Below are 17590 nucleotides of genomic sequence, written 5' to 3'. Positions count from 1 at the left end.
AAAAATACAATTTAAGCATTTACTCTCACGTATACTTATCGGTTTATTATACAACGTAAGTTCAACGTGCTGAAAATACAACTTTGCCGTATATAACTTGTAAATTGTATCACATTTGCATATTTGTTATTTCGGTTAGGTATATTTTTTGCTAAACGCAAAACGCATGCCGCTCCTATCGGCTGTTTATTTAATGCTTTCTTGAACACTCATTACGATATCAGCTCTCTCTTGCCGCGCTCGTTCGTTTAACAGATAAGTGGATAAATAATATATTTACATAGAAATTTGCTCGTGCAGTTTAAAGCGCTGATTATAATATGAACGCGCGTTAATCGCTCCGACAAACGATTGATTATTAACGAACTGTTTATTGACATCGACAAAGGTATTTCCAGCAGAGCGATTCTGTCCATCGAACTGCGAACGAGACGTCTTTTTTTTTGCCACGCCACGGCTCGCTTTTTCTCCTGACAACCCGTTCGTAATACTGGCAAACGTTTCGTCGATATAGATCGACGTATATAACACCGAGGCGCGATAATTAATTAATCAAACCCTGATTGGCATGCTGATGTTATCGACCATTTAAAAAATTAACAGTTTAACGTCATAATTACATCGTGTATTAACTCAACCGCGCGGTAATCAATTCTGGCCAAGAGAGCCATAATAGTTCAAGTCTGTATAATTCGAATTATTCCATCGACCGTATAACAATACCGCGGCGACTTACAATGTAATTTTCCATGCACGGCGTATGGCGATAAGAAAAAGAGCGAAATTTCGTTTCGCGGATAAGCACAAAGTAGATATCAGTATTTTAATTCTCGCGTTACGAGAGGATGAGTAATAAAGTTACCCTGGCAATTTCCGTGCCGTATTTTAATTTTGTCTCTCATACATTTACAAAATTTATCAGTTTTTATATTTGCGGGTATTATTCAAGAAGATATGACGGTTTATAAGTATGAATTTACAGAAAAAAATCTGTGTGAAAATTAAATAGAAAAATATCACAACTATAATTATAACTGGATCTTATTCCGTATTCGATATATATATAGATACACGGAAAGAACGGTTTTGCTGAAGTATTTAAAAATTTAGCTAGATACAGATCTGAAAATAATTTTGCACCATCACAATAATTAGGTCGCTAAAGTATGATGATAATGCTATAAAAAAATTTGACATTTTAGCAGTCAGTTTGAGTGTTCTACATAATTATTTTAATGGCGCAAAAAAATTATTTTCGGATCTGTATCTAGCTTTTTTAGATACTTCAGCAAAACCGTTCTTTCCGTGTATCTTTCTGCTTTAATCTTGTTGTCAATATATAAGTGTTACTGATGTGAATAGGATTAATAGGTTTTGTGCTCTAAAATTAAATGAAATGTTTTTAAAATAGAGACCTTGTACTTTTCCTATCGAATCCTCTACTACAGCACGTAATACATGACAGCTTTTCAAAACGGCTTTTACGATTGTCCTGATGGAAACGTTAATTGATAAAAATCACCAGTAGCGCGTAGTAGAATAAATTAAAAATCGTAATGTGATTTTATGTAGCAAAGAGCGTATATAGCAATCTTAATGAAAAATTTAAGCAAGACAATGATAATGTAATCTGGTGGAGTGCCCCGCTAGTCAGAACCTTCTTGAACTGTGCTGTAGCTGTAGATGGTTACGTGGATGGACGCTAATCGATATCGCGTGGAAACGCCACTTCTCCAATCACTCTAGGATACAGGAAACGCGGGCGGAAAAACGAACGGTTATACAGCGCGCGATATCGCAATAACAAAAGCATGTACCGCGAAGTGCATCGTGTTTGCAAATGATTAGTCGGCGCGCATGCACGACATCGGTGGGTTACGTCGCGTCGCAATTTAATGCAGGCTGTCGGGCTTGTAAGCTCGTCGTTCAATTACGCGGCGATGCCTGAAAAATGGTATCGATTATGCGTGTACAACGCAATTCAATATCCCAATGATGACGGTGTAGTCCATTTTACCTTTGTATGTTCCGGACTTGCTCGCGGAGGATGTTCGCAATAAAGCAAATTAGATTACACCGCCGCGTTGCGCCGGCCATCGAGTTTCATCATATATTTCACCGTGGGCACCGGGGGAACACAGAAGTTATACCGTGTGAAAAATGTCACGCACGAAGAAACGGTTCCGGGGAGGGCGGACCGTAAGCGATATGACGAATTTCTTCATGAATTTCAAACTCGGAAGAAGGGAGCGCTCTGTCTTCGTTCACTTATCGGGGTCGGCGGTACGAGTGCGAAATGCGTTAACATATTGGATTACTTGTCGAAACTAAGCGGTATATCAGTCTAACCGCGCCGTGTTCGACCTATTTTCCTCCGTCGAATTCGTGGCGGAACCCGCTATCGATCGTGACTCTCTTCAGCGACGAGCCCGATTCGATGCACGCGCGTGCAGCGGATAACAATATCAGAGATCGGAGGCTGGCACACGATGACGCGTGCAAGCGTGTGTGGAATCATCGCGTTTGGTAAACGTAAAGCAGCTCTCGCTTGGTTGCTGACGATCACCTTGAATACGTTATTTCCAGCGAAGGAATAACGCACATGAAAAATAAATAAACAAAAAGTGAATTATTAATTATACTCTGGTACGATCGACATATAAAATGTATTCGCTGCATACATTTTATATGCCCGGGCAAATGAGGGCACCTGACATATATTTTAAACATCGTTTTGATTGAATATGCAAGCGCTTTCTGTATTTTGATATAATACTAGAAAATATATTAACGAGGTCGTAAAATTTGAGAATGCTTGCCTTAGTGATCGCTGAATGTTATCGCATTTAAAAACTGTGAAGTTCAAAGGGGAGTAGATATGAGCAAAATGCCTTCAACGAAAAGTTTGAAATAAAAAGTAGGCCAAATCCATATAATGTTTTCTTTAAAACGCGAAGAGTTTTAGATAAAGTAGACCGTGTAAATTATGGACTTAGCTCGCTTTTGTTCCGAGTCCATTAAATGTCCCAGGATGATCCTTCGGGGAAAATCTCTGAAGCCACTCGTTTCGAAAGAGAGAGAGAGAGAGAGAGAGAGAGAGAGAGAGGGGGGGGGAGAGAGAGAGAGAGAGAGGGAGAGAGAGAGAGAGAGAGAGAGAGAGAGAGAGAGAGAGAGAGAGAGAGAGAGAGAGAGAGAGAGAGAGAGAGAGAGAAATGCCTCTGTAGAACTGCATTAGACTCAACCGAGTGACTCAACTTCCTGCGACGCACGTCCGCGCAATAACTGACTCGCGTGAACAATCCCCGCCCGGCAAAGTCGGAGATACGAAGTCCCGTCCCTCGATTCCTCGATCCGTCGCTCTCGAGCGACAAATTCGCGCGGATGTTCCTCTTTAAGCGCGCCGCACTCTCGATACGCCGCGCGCTGGTAGTGTGTGCCCCGGCATGGCACTCGGGGCCCATGCCATGCCAGTCGAATCGACGCGGGAATGATCGCGCGGGTGCATCACTCGAGGAACGAATGCCCATCGCGGGCGTCCAGCACGCGAGCCTCTATAGGCGACCTCGTAATCAATCGTCGCCCATAGATCAACCGTCGCCGTCGACTCGCCCGAATATTGACGCGCTGCTGCTGGAAAAATAGCCGCTACCATTAACGCTGAATGCGTTACTAACGCTCGCTACATCATGTAACGAGCAATCGACAAATGCGCCACACGCGCGCCCCATGTATCTCGCTCAACCCCTTTATGCCGTTGTCACTCCAATGCATCTCTACCGATTAAGCACTTTGTTTGTTAATATCGCGTCGAATGATAATTTTCGTGTCGATGTATTTCTCAATAATTCGGAAAATTTACGCTCCCCCATACGATAAAGGAAGAATGTTTCATATATTTCATATATATATATTTTTTTTTTAGAATATATGCACCGCCGCTTGAATTAAAAGTGGAATTCAAGCTTTTGGATAATCCGATAAAAATTCCTTTACTCCCATATTTTTTATCCTTATATTTAGTTGCTCGTATATACGATATAAGATGCGAAAAAATAATTTGCGCCATCACCCAAGAATGAAAAATGCGAATTAAACTGATAGAGGCGTACCGACCTGTATTGTCGTCACATATTTGGCATTGATTACGCGGCAAAGGTATATTACGAGTTTTATCTATATTTAACGTTAGGATTACTTCCAGTGTAACGACGAGCACCTGCGGGGTCGATTTGCATCGTGCGGATCCAATTATTGCGCCCGTCAGAATGTGCTTTTCGATGGCAAATATTCGTGCCAATTGCAACAATATTTTAACGGCATATCCCGATGGCGCGCGCTTGTTATCGCCCGCGTGTCGGCGCTTACAATTTAATAAACTTCGGTTTTATTTATATGACAATACGCCCGTTTTGATTTTACCAGCGCGGCGTAAATAAGAGGCGAACCTGCGGCGAGATCGATCCTAGACCCTTTGATTCCCCGGCGACCTCATCACCGACGGGCAAAAGCTCTAAATCTAAAGCAACTGAAATTGCCTTTGGCGACTCGTGATTCATTACGTGAGTAGTTGCGGATTATAATGGCGTAGAAGCAACATCGATTACAGTCAAAGAAACAAAGAGATATAAGCAAGGGAATAAGCGGGATATGAGAATTGTTTACGCAAAGATTATACGTGTATAATCATCTCACAATATCCTCTGCAGGGCATATTATTTAAGGAACAATTATAAATAATTGTTAGGAATTACTTATTCCCTCTCTTCGTGTCTTCAAAATAATTACTCATTGCGCGTAATAATGAGATATATTTCACGACGTACAACTTTTCGAAGCTCTTTGAAGCTCTAAAGTAGCTTCGTATACAAAACAAGTAAATCGGCTGTAAGTATAGAATTTAAGAGACATGTGGTGCGTAACGATCGTTAAAATGCTATTTCACCGGAAAATTCCTCCAAAAATCTCTCTCAATAAGTTACATAAATCTTGATCTCGTAGCGAAGTAATATAACGTATATACGTAATCATTTTTCACGTTGACAGTGCGGACCATAAAATACCCTCCCGATTAAATCTCACGATGCTCGTTCGCCGCGCGCGCCGGAAATACTGCAGTTCCTCCCGGGCGGTGATAAAGTCATTAATGGCTATGTATCTTGCTTTCCCTAATGAATAATGCGGACATGTAAATAGGATTGTGTGAAACCTGGTACAGTTTAGTTCCTAATTGTGAGGATCGCGTTAGCGCGTCGCGTTGCAGGATTTATATAAGCTTAAATTCTTGCGCCGGATAATATCTATGTCAGACATTTTATACATATATATTTACATGTGTATGTGTGCGTGTGTGTGCGTGTACGCGTGTGGATAATACTAATGATACACTTTAGAAATTTCTACGGGAGAAATTTTTAATTGACTTCTCTCAGCGCACTGCTTGTTAAAATAGCCCAAGGTGAATTCTTCGCTTAAACAAATTTCTTAACTGCCAAGCTGTTTGATATGGAAAATTAAAAAGCTTAAGAAGGTTAAAGAACTCTATATTACTCTCAATGTAGCTAGACAGAATTTAAGAGACGGAAAATATCGAAAAACGAACAAAAAGAAATTAAAGTCATTTTCAATTAGCACAAACTAATATGGCGCAGATTATAATTGTCTGCGAAATTCCGATCCGAATACAATTTAGAATTCGGAATTTCTCTATTTGATCGACTTGCGTTGATCTTTCTTTTGTCTCGCGCAATCCGCATATAGAAACGACGTGCTCTCCCCCGGTTTTCCGCGACTCATTGATCGGGTCATTAGCGTCCGCGAGTTTTAATTCTCCTCCGAACGCGGCAGGGATATAACGTTAACTTTAGCCGACACACGTAGTGTGCGCGATCATTGCGCATGCACGACGACGCGGCGCGGCGCGGTGCAACACGACCGGTGGCCGATTATTATCGCGATTATCATAATTACGATAATTATGTAGCTTCTGCGTCCGTAATAAAGCGTCGCCCCGCCATGCCAGAGGCACGGGGATGCGCATAAAGGTAATCCCAATTTCTCCGGCTTCTCGTCCTCGTTAATGCGCTCGGGAGATAGAAGCGACTTATTGGACAAAAGCGCCGCGCGCGTTTGCCTCGCGTATACGCTTAGCATTTGCCGCGGCAGCGTTAGCTAAATTCTACCTGTTGTGCGAGACATCGCTAAAAATTGTTTATTGTTAGAATTCAGCCAGTCGTGAATTAAAAGTAGAATGTCTCGATCTCCCTCAATTATTGTTACAGTTGAGTGGCGAAAGGAAATTACGAAATTTATTCTTCAATAAGCAGTAATTTGGAACAATATATATTTTATACGTCGTAATATTTTACTGACAATTGAATTATGATATTATTGTTCTTTTCATTTCCAATATTATTTTTAATAGAAACACCCGCCGGCTTCTTTCGCATTTTTAAAAGCCATGCGTATCGATGGTGTGTCATTTTTCATCTTGTTTGTTTTACGAGAGCTCGCTCGCGGTCACGTATGTGGTATAAATAAACGGACAGAAAAAAAAAGAAAAAAAAAGGAAGAGAGAGAGAGAGAGAGAGAGAGAGAGAGAGAGAGAAAGAGAGAAAGAGAGAAAGCAGCATGTGGTCCTGCAAACAAATCCAGTTTGGAGAACGACAAATTTATTAATGCTTTCTGCAAGATTACGTACCGGGCTCGAAAATTTACATACATAGCTCGTATATGCGGTCATTTTGACTTTTGTACATACATATATGGCATTGTATATACGTATACGCGTTCTCGTGCATTATACAGAAGCAAACGCGCACGGTGCCTTGCTTCGCCTAACGAGCATCCAGATAAAACACCTAAAACGTCGTCAGGATTAATTAAACAATTAAAGCGCGTAATTATGCCGAGCCGTCGGTCGGTCCGCCCGCGTGACCGCTCGTACGTAAGAACGACGGCGGATTACCCGAACGGAGCGTTCTATTAAAACATCAGAGCGGAAGTATCTCGCACTGCGCACACAGTGTGGAGAGGACCGTGTCTTGCGCTTACGAAGAATGGGGAAACGAGCGCGCGAAACATAAAGTGAGCTCGGATTTTATAGGCGCGAGATAGGGACGACTCGCTACAAACGCGATCGAACGAATACGTTTAATTGCCGTAATCGGTATAAAAACAGAAAAAATCTCTAGGTATATGTCCCCGATATCGGCGAAATCAAATAACGTGCAAAGTGTTAATCTCATCTCTGTGGCGATATATGTATATCATTAAATTAAAATCATTAAATACTTATATTATATAATTTTTAAACTAAATAAACTAATATAGATTTAATTTTTATTTTATATATGCATATATGATAAAAATTAAACTCTATATATATATATGTACATTATCTGCAATTTATCTAGTTTAATTCTTTTATCGGTGTCACTGGCAGTTCGAAAAATCGATATCTCGCCCATTTGTCGTTATCATGCAATCGAAGGGGCTATAATAATATACGACTCATCATTGCTCACGTGTGCGTATTTGCTTTTTCTTCCTTTGACTCGCTGATCTTTTTCCATTTTCGCGCCTCACGAGACTACGTTGTATCTTCTTCTCGGTTAAACGTTCGACGGAATTGATACATCGACGACGGATCGAGGCACCGAGTGAAAAAAGGCAACACAGGGTTCGATGCGTGCCTGCGTGTGCGTATACTAAGAGATCACCCTGCAAAGTTTTTCTCACGGGACACCACATCGGCCACACTCCCCCGGGACACCGAGCATTCTCTTCGCCTCTGAGTGTGTGCGCGCGTGTACATACGTACAATCACTCCGCAATCACGAGCCATACATCCAGTTCGCGCCGCGCCGCGTCGGTGACGAGGATGAGAAAAAACCGACTGGAGTGGAAGGGGTCGAAGTGAAAGAAGGATCCCGATTGTAAAAGTCCCGCGGGGACGAAAGACGGGCACGCGGCGTAGTACTCCTGCTTCGCGCTAAGTGATAGATCGCGAGGACTAATACTACGTCAGTGGCCCCCGCCCCCCGTCGTCCTCCTTCTCTTGTCGGCAAGAATGATGAGAGGAAAATTGTGCTGGCCGAATGGACAGAATATATATTTATTCCCGCTGAGTGGCGCGTGAATCCCGCTGCCCCTGATGTTTCCATTTTTTCCGTCTCTTTTCTTCTTCTTTTTTTTTTAATAGCACGGAACATTCGTGATTAATTACACTTTTATAATGAATATACTACATCTCACTTCCCTTCTGGGAAATGCATCATGATTTATTTTCGTCTGCAGTTTTGTAGTCTCGCGACGGCGGGAGTGTCTTACGAACAATCCCGAAAATGTCGCGGAATTAAAATCGTATATAACATTAAAGTTCGAGATTAAATTAAGAGGAAAAAGATTTTGTGTTGCTTACATGCCAAATCTATCAGTATCATAATACCAAAGTGAACAATAATATTTTCTTTTCATTGTAATTGGAAGAAAACACGTGAAAACTATGGCTGATGTATAACGTAATCAGATCATTACAAAATCTTCGATCCATCGAGTTCGAATCTGTGAGATCCGCATGCTCTTCTGCAAGTTCGCTTCTAATAAAGTTCAATGATAAAAAGTCAAAAAATGTTGAAAACTATTGTCCCATTTAAAGTAAGATTTTCGCGAGGCTTTAATCTTCTTGCGGATCCCCATCTCTCGATCATTGGAAAGTTAACGCCGCGGCGCCGGCGCGGCGGAGCGCCGCCCTCAAACGTTGTCAACAACGTAATGGCACCGGACGGCCGATTAATAACGTAGGTGAATACACATTCCGCTGCGAACTCGTTACGTATTCCTAAGGGGACGGCACCGTGACCCTAGTTCGATCTCGATTAACGTCAACGATGACGAGCGCGCGCGCGCGGGCGCGCGGTGCGTTTTACAGGCAAAGTGCGTTAACGCGCGCTAAGTAATGGATGATCCCCTGCCGGGCGGCGGGCCCTCGGAGCCCCCGCAGGACCGTCGGTTTATTTTCACTCTGGAGTTTTCCTGAATAATTCACCGTACGGCGAAGGCGTATTGCCACCTAATTGCACTGAAATATTGAATAGCGGGTTGAGTGCGCCCGTTCGGGTGGAGCTTAACGAAATTTAACGTGAATTTAAGACCTGGTGCAAGATGTACGGAGCTTGAAATGGGAACTGAACAGTAGTAAGACTCCTTTGAAATACCGAAACGAAAATAACGACGATTTCGGATTCTGCTGCGAGATGCTATATACATATACCAGTCTCGCGAATTAACAGATAACGAATGTCTTCTCTATATACAGACAGAAGATATTTTATATATATAGATGGTATTTCGCAACGAATCTTACAATAATAGATCTTAAAATAGAAAATTTACGAGTTGTGTGCAGACTTTAGCCTTCCTTGAAATTCTCCCAAGATCATTATACGATTTGGTATCTCTTTCAATTGCGCTATCAAGTGGCGTCTCAAAGCGCCCGAGTACTTCAAAGAATTACATGCAATACGCATTTCGGGATTGTTCCACCGCGCGAGATAGCGCTTCGGCATCTAGAGAATTAAATTCATTCGCCGTCCACTGTTGCAAAAACTAATCACACGTCCACCTTTTACGACCGCGCCGTTGGCGCAAGTTGGTCAGCGAGCGCAATCCATTCCACTTGACCCCGGGAAGCTTTTCCCGATTTTCCAGTCCCGTGAATAAGCGCCGTCTTCTCGGACTTTCTAACGAGACCCGGTTGACAAGGATGTGCGCGGTTTAGATTCGTTACGGTCCTTCGTTACGGTCGAACGAGGAATAAAACGCGGGAGCCGGGAAATATACATGCGGCGATCTTTACGTATACACGCGGGGTGCACTTCCGCCGCAACATACGACTCCTGCATGCGGGCGCAATGATGCAAATAAGAGACGCATCCGCTCGTGACGTCGTTACGAATAAAAGTGCGCCCGTATTAACAAAAATATTTACGTAAAATCAGAGACGGGTATATAATTTCAGCGAATTCATATTTTAAGCGCGCATGCATAATTTTTATCGGAGATAATAAAAGCGCAAAAAAACTTGCAAAAAATTGCAATTTTCTGTATACGAGCAAAATCATTAATTTAATCGTGAACTGCTGTGACTTAATTCGGAATTCGCCTTTCTTTATAGCGAAGCACGAATTTTCTCTATTCTCAGTTCTTAATTATTCGGATTTTCGACGCTTTGACATCTGTACCGCGGAAAAACCGATGTTCACGTACAATTCGGTACCAATCGACCGGTTACCAATAAACCAATATCACGCGTGTAACAATCGCGTAAATTCGACGGGCGGAATTTATAAATCACAAGTATATTGCGATGGGTTAAACCGCGGCGGCAGAAAATACGCGAGACCAGAGCGGAGGTATTATTCAAATGCGTCGAATGAACGCTTATTCACCTCGGCCGGCCGCGGCGCTGTTAGTACAATCAAAAACTTCGGTCACAGACGATTAATTAAAAACTTTTGCTCGACAAAGGCGCGAATGTGTACGTGCGTCGGGCGTACACGCGCGCGCGCGTTTTTTACCGCACCGACAAATTCTGCACGGGTTGCGCGACGGTTATCGCCTGCGTTTTCGCTCCCGGATCGGTTTGCGGTGAAAGAAATAAAGCTTGACGAATCCAATTAAATTCACTCTATAATTAACCGAGATAACTCGGTCCGGGGGAATAGTCCGGTTTTCAATATGGACCGAAAGGATATACAAAACATTATTTATCTAAAATTGAATCACCGGTTGAAAAATATTACACGCGCTCCCGGATAATTGTATAATTTTCCTTGGGGGAAAGTAAAACAATGTATGCAAATGCTGGGGGAGTAATTTGATACCGCGGATTGTTAACGTCTATTTGCAATTTAGATAGAAGTATATTAAAATAACGAAGAAGAGGCAATCTACGGGGTTGGCTCTTCTTGCTCGTATGCAATTGCTGAAACACGGCAGTCACGATGGTAACAGATATATCTCTTCGTTACATTCATTTTAACGTGACAGAATTATGGCACGGATGTAAAGCGACCGTTTCCCCGTCATAAAATACCGAGATGTACAAAACTTCTAAGATATTTTCAGCTTGTAACATCACGTCTGCTTTATTGCATTTACTGCGGGAAATTTATATCACACACAAATTTCGAGGATAATTGCGTCATGGATTACTCCTTTTTATAAATTAAATTATAAATTAAAAAAGGAGAAAATTATATATAGAGTATATAAAATAAATTACTTGTCGGTTATTATACCGAAATAATATTTCTTGTCAATTATATGTTTTTACCAATTTTAGCACGATTAAATTACCGCGATGTAAAACTGCGCGATCTATCTTCATTATAAAATGAAAATAACGTAACTTTTTTTTCCTTCGAGTCCTTTTTTCCCTTGTTATCTTTTCGTTAATTTTAAAGCTATAAAATTTTCACTAAATTCAGTCTTTCATCGCTATCAGTATGGAAATGTGTGAAATATGCAAAAATCTGAATCTGCCTCAGCGATTTCGTGTCACAATAAACATCGAGATAAAAGCATAAAACCTTTAAATTATTTTTACATAGATTCCAGCGATACCCGCGCGGTCTTATTCTGCATGTTTACTTTATACATATTGTTGTACGGCGAAACTGTGTCGCGAATCTAAATCGACCATCCGTCACACTCAAAACACACTCACACACAGCACACACGCGCGCGCACGCGCGCGACAAAGGACGCGTGTATAAAATACAAAGTCCCGTATTATTTCTAAATTCCTCCGATGCCGAGGCAACTCGCAATTTCCCGACGAAATTACGCCACGTAACGCTTCTGCAAATAAACCCACCCGCTAACCGTCGTCCGTCCATCCCCTTTCTACCCCGCGCACGCACACAGGATAACGAACGGGCGTTATACGTAAGTGCACTCGAGCGCAGACGCCCCGCTCCTCCCCGCGCGTGCGGCAGGAAATATTTTTCATTAATCTGATTATTTATCGCCCGTCGAGCCCCTGGGAGCGTTTCCCATCGCGGCGCGGCGCGGCCCCGTATCCCGCTGCCCCCCCCCCCCCCAGACCGACGCCACCCTTTTACACGTTGTAATCCGCGCCGAGCGGCTCGTAGAGCCGAAGGAAACGGCAGGGGAGCGGCGGTCCTGGCGGCGGAAGGATAAAAAAAAGAGACGGGGGTAGAGAGCGCGAGACGCTGCGCCGGGGGTGGGACGGCGTCCTGTAAGGGAGGACGACGACAACGACGACGACGACGGTGGCGAAACGCCCCCGCACTAAAGCGGGTCGCGCGCTCGGCCGTAATAAATTTCGACGAAAGGAGATGCGAACGGTGAAAACGCGACCGCCGCGCGATCGCGCGCGGGTTAGCAAAGGGTTGAAGCTCGTGTACTGTACAAATGAGGGTAGAGGAACAGAAACGGGGGAGCGGGACAAAATTTCGCCACGGCTTGTCACGTTCGGTTCAATTCGTCGCGGCTCAACGGAGAAACGGCCTCGAATTCTCACTCGCGAAATCTCGTAAAATAATTGCAGGCAGGTATTTCGACGTAAATGCGTAATTTCGCATTTTTGTTGAATAACAATATAATTAATGTATTCCAACGATTGAGCGAGAGGGCGATGACCGAAGGTCTTGACGAGACATTAACATTATATTTATATAACGCCATTATTATCCGTGACACAAGCTTTTTATTCGCTTCTCTTTTTCTCTTCTCTCTTGTTGGTAACCGATAACATAAATCACGATTTTGGTGGGCCCTCGAAAAGTCATCGTGCGATGTATCATATCGCAGAAAAATGAAGATGTTCCTTTTTTTGGCACTTGTGTCAATGCGCGCGCGATATCGGGACGTCAAAAGAGCCCGCGCGAGGAAAAACCAGTCAGGAATGTCGACGAGATAAGAGCGTTGAAAGAAAATAGGCATATAACTCGGGCGAGAATTCGAAAACGCGCGATTGGCGACAAAGTCGCCCTTTTTTTCAATCTCCGTTTCCTCCTTTTCCATTTCCTGGCCGTTCGCGCCAGAAATCGCTCTGATTCCCAGAGACCTGTGCGCGCTTGTTTTCACTAGACTTTTTTAATTTTGTCACCAACTCTCAATTTTTTTTTTCGTACGCTTTGTTTGAATTTTAATTATTCTCTTGTTATTTCTACACACGCGCAATTAGATTATAACACGATGGATGCATAGAAAAGGCTTCGATAAAGATTGATTGTGAAATATCTCGCTGAAGTATTTCTGTATCAAATAAGACTTATTGAAAGTAGTCGAAACCCGATTATTTTTCGATGGCGGAGAGAGCTACAATGGTAACCGATATCCATTTCTGTTCTATACTGAAATACGTTTAATTCAAGCACAATCGAGGTACAAGATCTTCGTTGGCGATGAAATTAATCCCTCTCTTAACTTGAGCCATACGTAACGAAGCGAGAAAAAAAGACAGAAAAAGTAAAAGGAGGAAAGAAAAAAAAATGAGACTTGGCTGAAAGGTTTTACCTGGATTACAAATGTAATCCACGCTACTACTGCAAGGTTTACAAATGTAATCCACGCGACTGCCGCGGGGATTAACGATTCGAGAGGAGCTCGCTCAAGACTTGCACACGACCCTTCGAAGCTTATTCCTTTGCCATTGTTCTTAACGGCGACAGAGACTCGCGAGTAAAGGACGGCCGCGGCGAGACGCTTCCACTTGTGACACATGGTCTATTAAGACTAATAATAGTCACCCGTAAACGCACGGAACGCGTATTAGTCGCGCGCCTCCGTTCCACAGTTATAGAGTACGTCTTTTGCTCATCCCGATTCCGTCTGAAAAAGACCACCGTGAAAAGTAAGAAACGGAACCGGCGCCTTTATACTGCCGTTCTCTCTCGACAAAGGAAGATGTGCAATCTAGATGAAACGTATGTTAAAGGGAAGATAAATTAAGTTACATTTTACGATAAATACGGATAAATATGAGCGACATGTCGGAAAATTATTAACGACATTTATTCTCACTAATTTTTTTCATAACACGAACATGTAACAAACTTGTAATACGTGACACGCGCAAAGTCGATAAAGGTGAAATTATGATATAAACGTAACGAGTCTGCTGATTGATATGAATTTTCAGATCGTTGTCTTTTTCACAAAATGTAGATGTCGATTGTTATAAATCGATTTTGCTAGTCCGCTAGTACGCGTAAAAGTAAGAACAATTAATTAATCGGCACTTCATAAATAAGAGAGAGACATTATATACGCGTTTTGCATATGCATGAATGCCGATAATATGATAATAACGTAACAAATAACGCAACGCGTAGCGACGCTCCGGCGCGCGGCGTGCGGCAGCGTAATTAAAAACGCGCGTATTCGGCCGAAACGCGAGCGACCGATCGGCCGTAATTAACGTATCGCGCTTTCGAACAACGAGTAATTAAATTGTTATAAAGCGGCGCGCGCGAAACGATTGTCGTCGGACAAAAGAAAAAGAAGAAAGAAAGAAAGAAAGGTCGCTCGTTGCGTCGTCGCAGCCGTCGTATTTAGACACGTAAGGGCACAGCTAACGAGATCGGCTTAAATACGGGCTGTTAGGAGCAAAAAGAAAAGCCTGGCGTCTCACGGAATCTAAAACGAGCCACGCCGCTCAACGATGCGACATCGTATTGTTGCTGACGGCCGGGAATAGCGGAGAATATAGCCGCGACGAGAGAGAGAGAGAACATGACTCACGTGCATTAACGTGTAAATGTTATTTGCATGCGAAACGCAGAACGAGATTGGCACAATTATGATTATTAAAAAATATATATATGTAAATCTCTTTTTTTTTATAATACATATAAGTCCAATTTTGAAAAAAAGATGAGTTAAAGCTTATTTCTTCTATAGATTTTTGTATTTTTATTTACACTTTTTTGTCCTCTTTAGTGGACTTATACCCGTTAAAAAATGGCTCATGTATTGACGCTTAAAAAAAATAAAAATTGAATGTTTGAAAATTGAATGAGATAAATGATGAATACAAAAACCAATGTGTATATATATTTTAAAAGGTACCCATTAGCGGCTAAGTAGATTTTCACTCGTTCGCATCGCGTATTTCGCTGATCAAAAAATAGATTTTAGCAAATGCAAATAAATTTATATTTAACTTCAATGATTTATATTCAAACCTGTGTATACTTGTATCAGGCATTTGTACATTCGATATCGATGACAAATTACTTTATAAAATGATTTGCAAAATTCGATATTTTTTCTATTTCGTCGGAAACGTTCCACGTTGTTGTATACGTGTGAGAACGTGGATGGATAGTTAGATAGATGCATTCTATTCTCGTGGCGTCCGTAATGTCAGGTTAATCCAAGTGCATACGATATATAACGCACGTGTTCGATAGTGAAACATCGGCCGCGTGCTCTCCGGAGCTCACGGCGCGGCGGTGAGAGATGGGAGAGCGAGGTAGAAAAAGGACGAAGGAGAAGCAGATGCAGAAAGAGAGCGAGCGAACGCACGTCTGGGAATCTAAAACGGACCGCGACGTGTTGGTCGTGGTGCGACGACGTCTCGTTATTGTTACCGGGTGCCAAAATTACCGAATGTCCAGGAAAACACGCGGAGACAACCGCTGAACCGAGAGCTTAAGACTAAAAGGACAGAGAACGCGCGGCGCGTCGCGTCGGCGATCCGTAAATTTAGACCTGGCATATAGGACGCTCATTTCGCGGCTGAGAAAACAGATCTAATCGTGAGTCCGCACGCGCGTTCGAATGTCCGTGACGCTACTTCGAACAGCGGTGGAAGCCAGGCAAAAAAGCTCGACTTTTTCAGAATGTCGTAGCTATTCAACTGTTTTAATATTTACGATTAGGTACGTGAAAAAGAATTGCATTTATGTAACACGCGTAAAGCTATTTATGTTATCAAACATATATAAAATCGAAAAACTGCAAATTTATAAACTTCACTAATGAATTTAATTGTATAAATAAGACACTTATCTCGAACGCTTTCAAGCATCCATGCACAGAAAGATTATTTCGCCCGTCTTCTCTCGAACAGACGCAATATATGCCATCCATGTGAAATATATAATTAATCGAATCTCAACAAATTAATGTTGTAATTTCATGCTCGATGAACATGAATAGAAAAGCATATCCATTAGAGAAAAATTGATAGGCGTTATTGATCAAAACAGCCAAAGAATTCCGCTTTTGAGAGCGTTTAACTGCATAAAATATCTCTGTCGCGACATACATTCGCCTTCATGCTGTTGCGTTTATGTCTTCGATCGAATTTCCTCTTCCCGCATGGATGATGAACGACAGTCGATCTTTTCGCCGGAAGAATCTTGACTGCGCAGGAGGAAGGCAGAGGTTAAAAAAAAAAAGTCTCCCTCGTTTCGTCGCGCTTGCCGCTTAGTTTACCCCTTCTTACCCGCGCGGTTTCCCTCCCCGTTGTTTTTTCCCCTCTTCGCGTCCGCATCCCCCCATTGCCGTTTATTGGCCAAGAAATTACTTTCTCCCCAGCCGTTGACCTTCTGCCGTGGAAGCTACTTGCGGAAGGAACAGCCAACTAACTAGCCGCCGATCGATAGATCCAGATAATCGTTTTAATGCTTCATCCCGGCTAATAGACCGATAATGTTGTAATGGAACGATAATCGCGAAATGAAAAGGTTTGCTTTCATTATTGTAGATCCGGAAGACGGAAGTTTCCAATAGGCTATAACGTCGTTGAATACTTCGACGTGTTGTTCTACCGACAACTCAAAATATAAAGAAGAATTCTAATTAAATAAAAATGACTTGATTATAAAAATGTAGAGTTAAAAATAAAAGTTCAAATAAAATATAAATCATGGAAAGATCTAGTTTATCTCCAATAAATGCATTTAATATAAAGTGCAAACATAACGTGTAATGTATACCTATAATAAAATAATAAATAATAAAATAAATTATTGATTTTATCTTCTATATCAGTCAAGATTTTTTAACAAAGCAAAGGAACAGTCGAATTTAACAATCTAAAATTTCGGTTTAAAGGCTTAACAATTAGAACTGTTATGCAATAAGATATTGCAGCTTTTCTGGAAGATTAATTTAATAGGACCGAATGAGATTTCTGAAGCGTTATATTTCGGCTGTTTTGCCAGTGAAATGAGCTCTCCCTCCGATTACCGATATTATATAACATCAATTACGTCATCCGCGGCCCGCATTCTGCACAATATGTCATTCGCAGGCATGTTAATGAGATAGGATTTATTCAAATCCTCGTCAGAAACATAAGCCCTAATCGAATCAATGACAAACCCGTTAGATGAAAAGATGACGAACCTCATCGATAGGATTTTGAGATCTCGAGAGCTTAATTTCGTAGCGCGGAAAATATAACCCTATCGTAATTTCACTTTATAAAACTACAAGTTAACGAGATTTTAATACTTCCGACGTAATTCTTCGACAGGTAATTGTATTTTCTATCTTCTTATTATCAAATCGTAATTCGTGAGTGAATTTTTGTCCTCCGGCCCTCTCC

The 17590-nt window shown here is 41.9% G+C and overlaps 1 protein-coding gene and 1 long non-coding RNA gene across 5 annotated transcripts in view; one reads left to right on the top strand and one right to left on the bottom strand.

Annotated features, from left to right (window-relative positions):
* Nucleotides 1–17590, bottom strand: part of LOC143899646 (uncharacterized) — a 249144-nt gene that overhangs the window by 89297 nt on the left and 142257 nt on the right. The window lies entirely within an intron of this gene.
* The window catches only part of LOC143899659 (uncharacterized), a 184015-nt gene that overhangs the window by 134319 nt on the left and 32106 nt on the right, over nucleotides 1–17590 (top strand). The window lies entirely within an intron of this gene.

The sequence above is a fragment of the Temnothorax americanus genome, unplaced genomic scaffold, assembly GCF_048541705.1.
Source record: "Temnothorax americanus isolate GAGA-0224 unplaced genomic scaffold, ASM4854170v1 Scaffold28, whole genome shotgun sequence".
In the NCBI taxonomy this organism is placed as follows: Eukaryota; Metazoa; Arthropoda; class Insecta; order Hymenoptera; family Formicidae; genus Temnothorax; species Temnothorax americanus.
The sequence above is the reverse complement of the archived record's forward strand: the minus strand, read 5'-3'. Positions and strand labels throughout refer to the sequence as shown.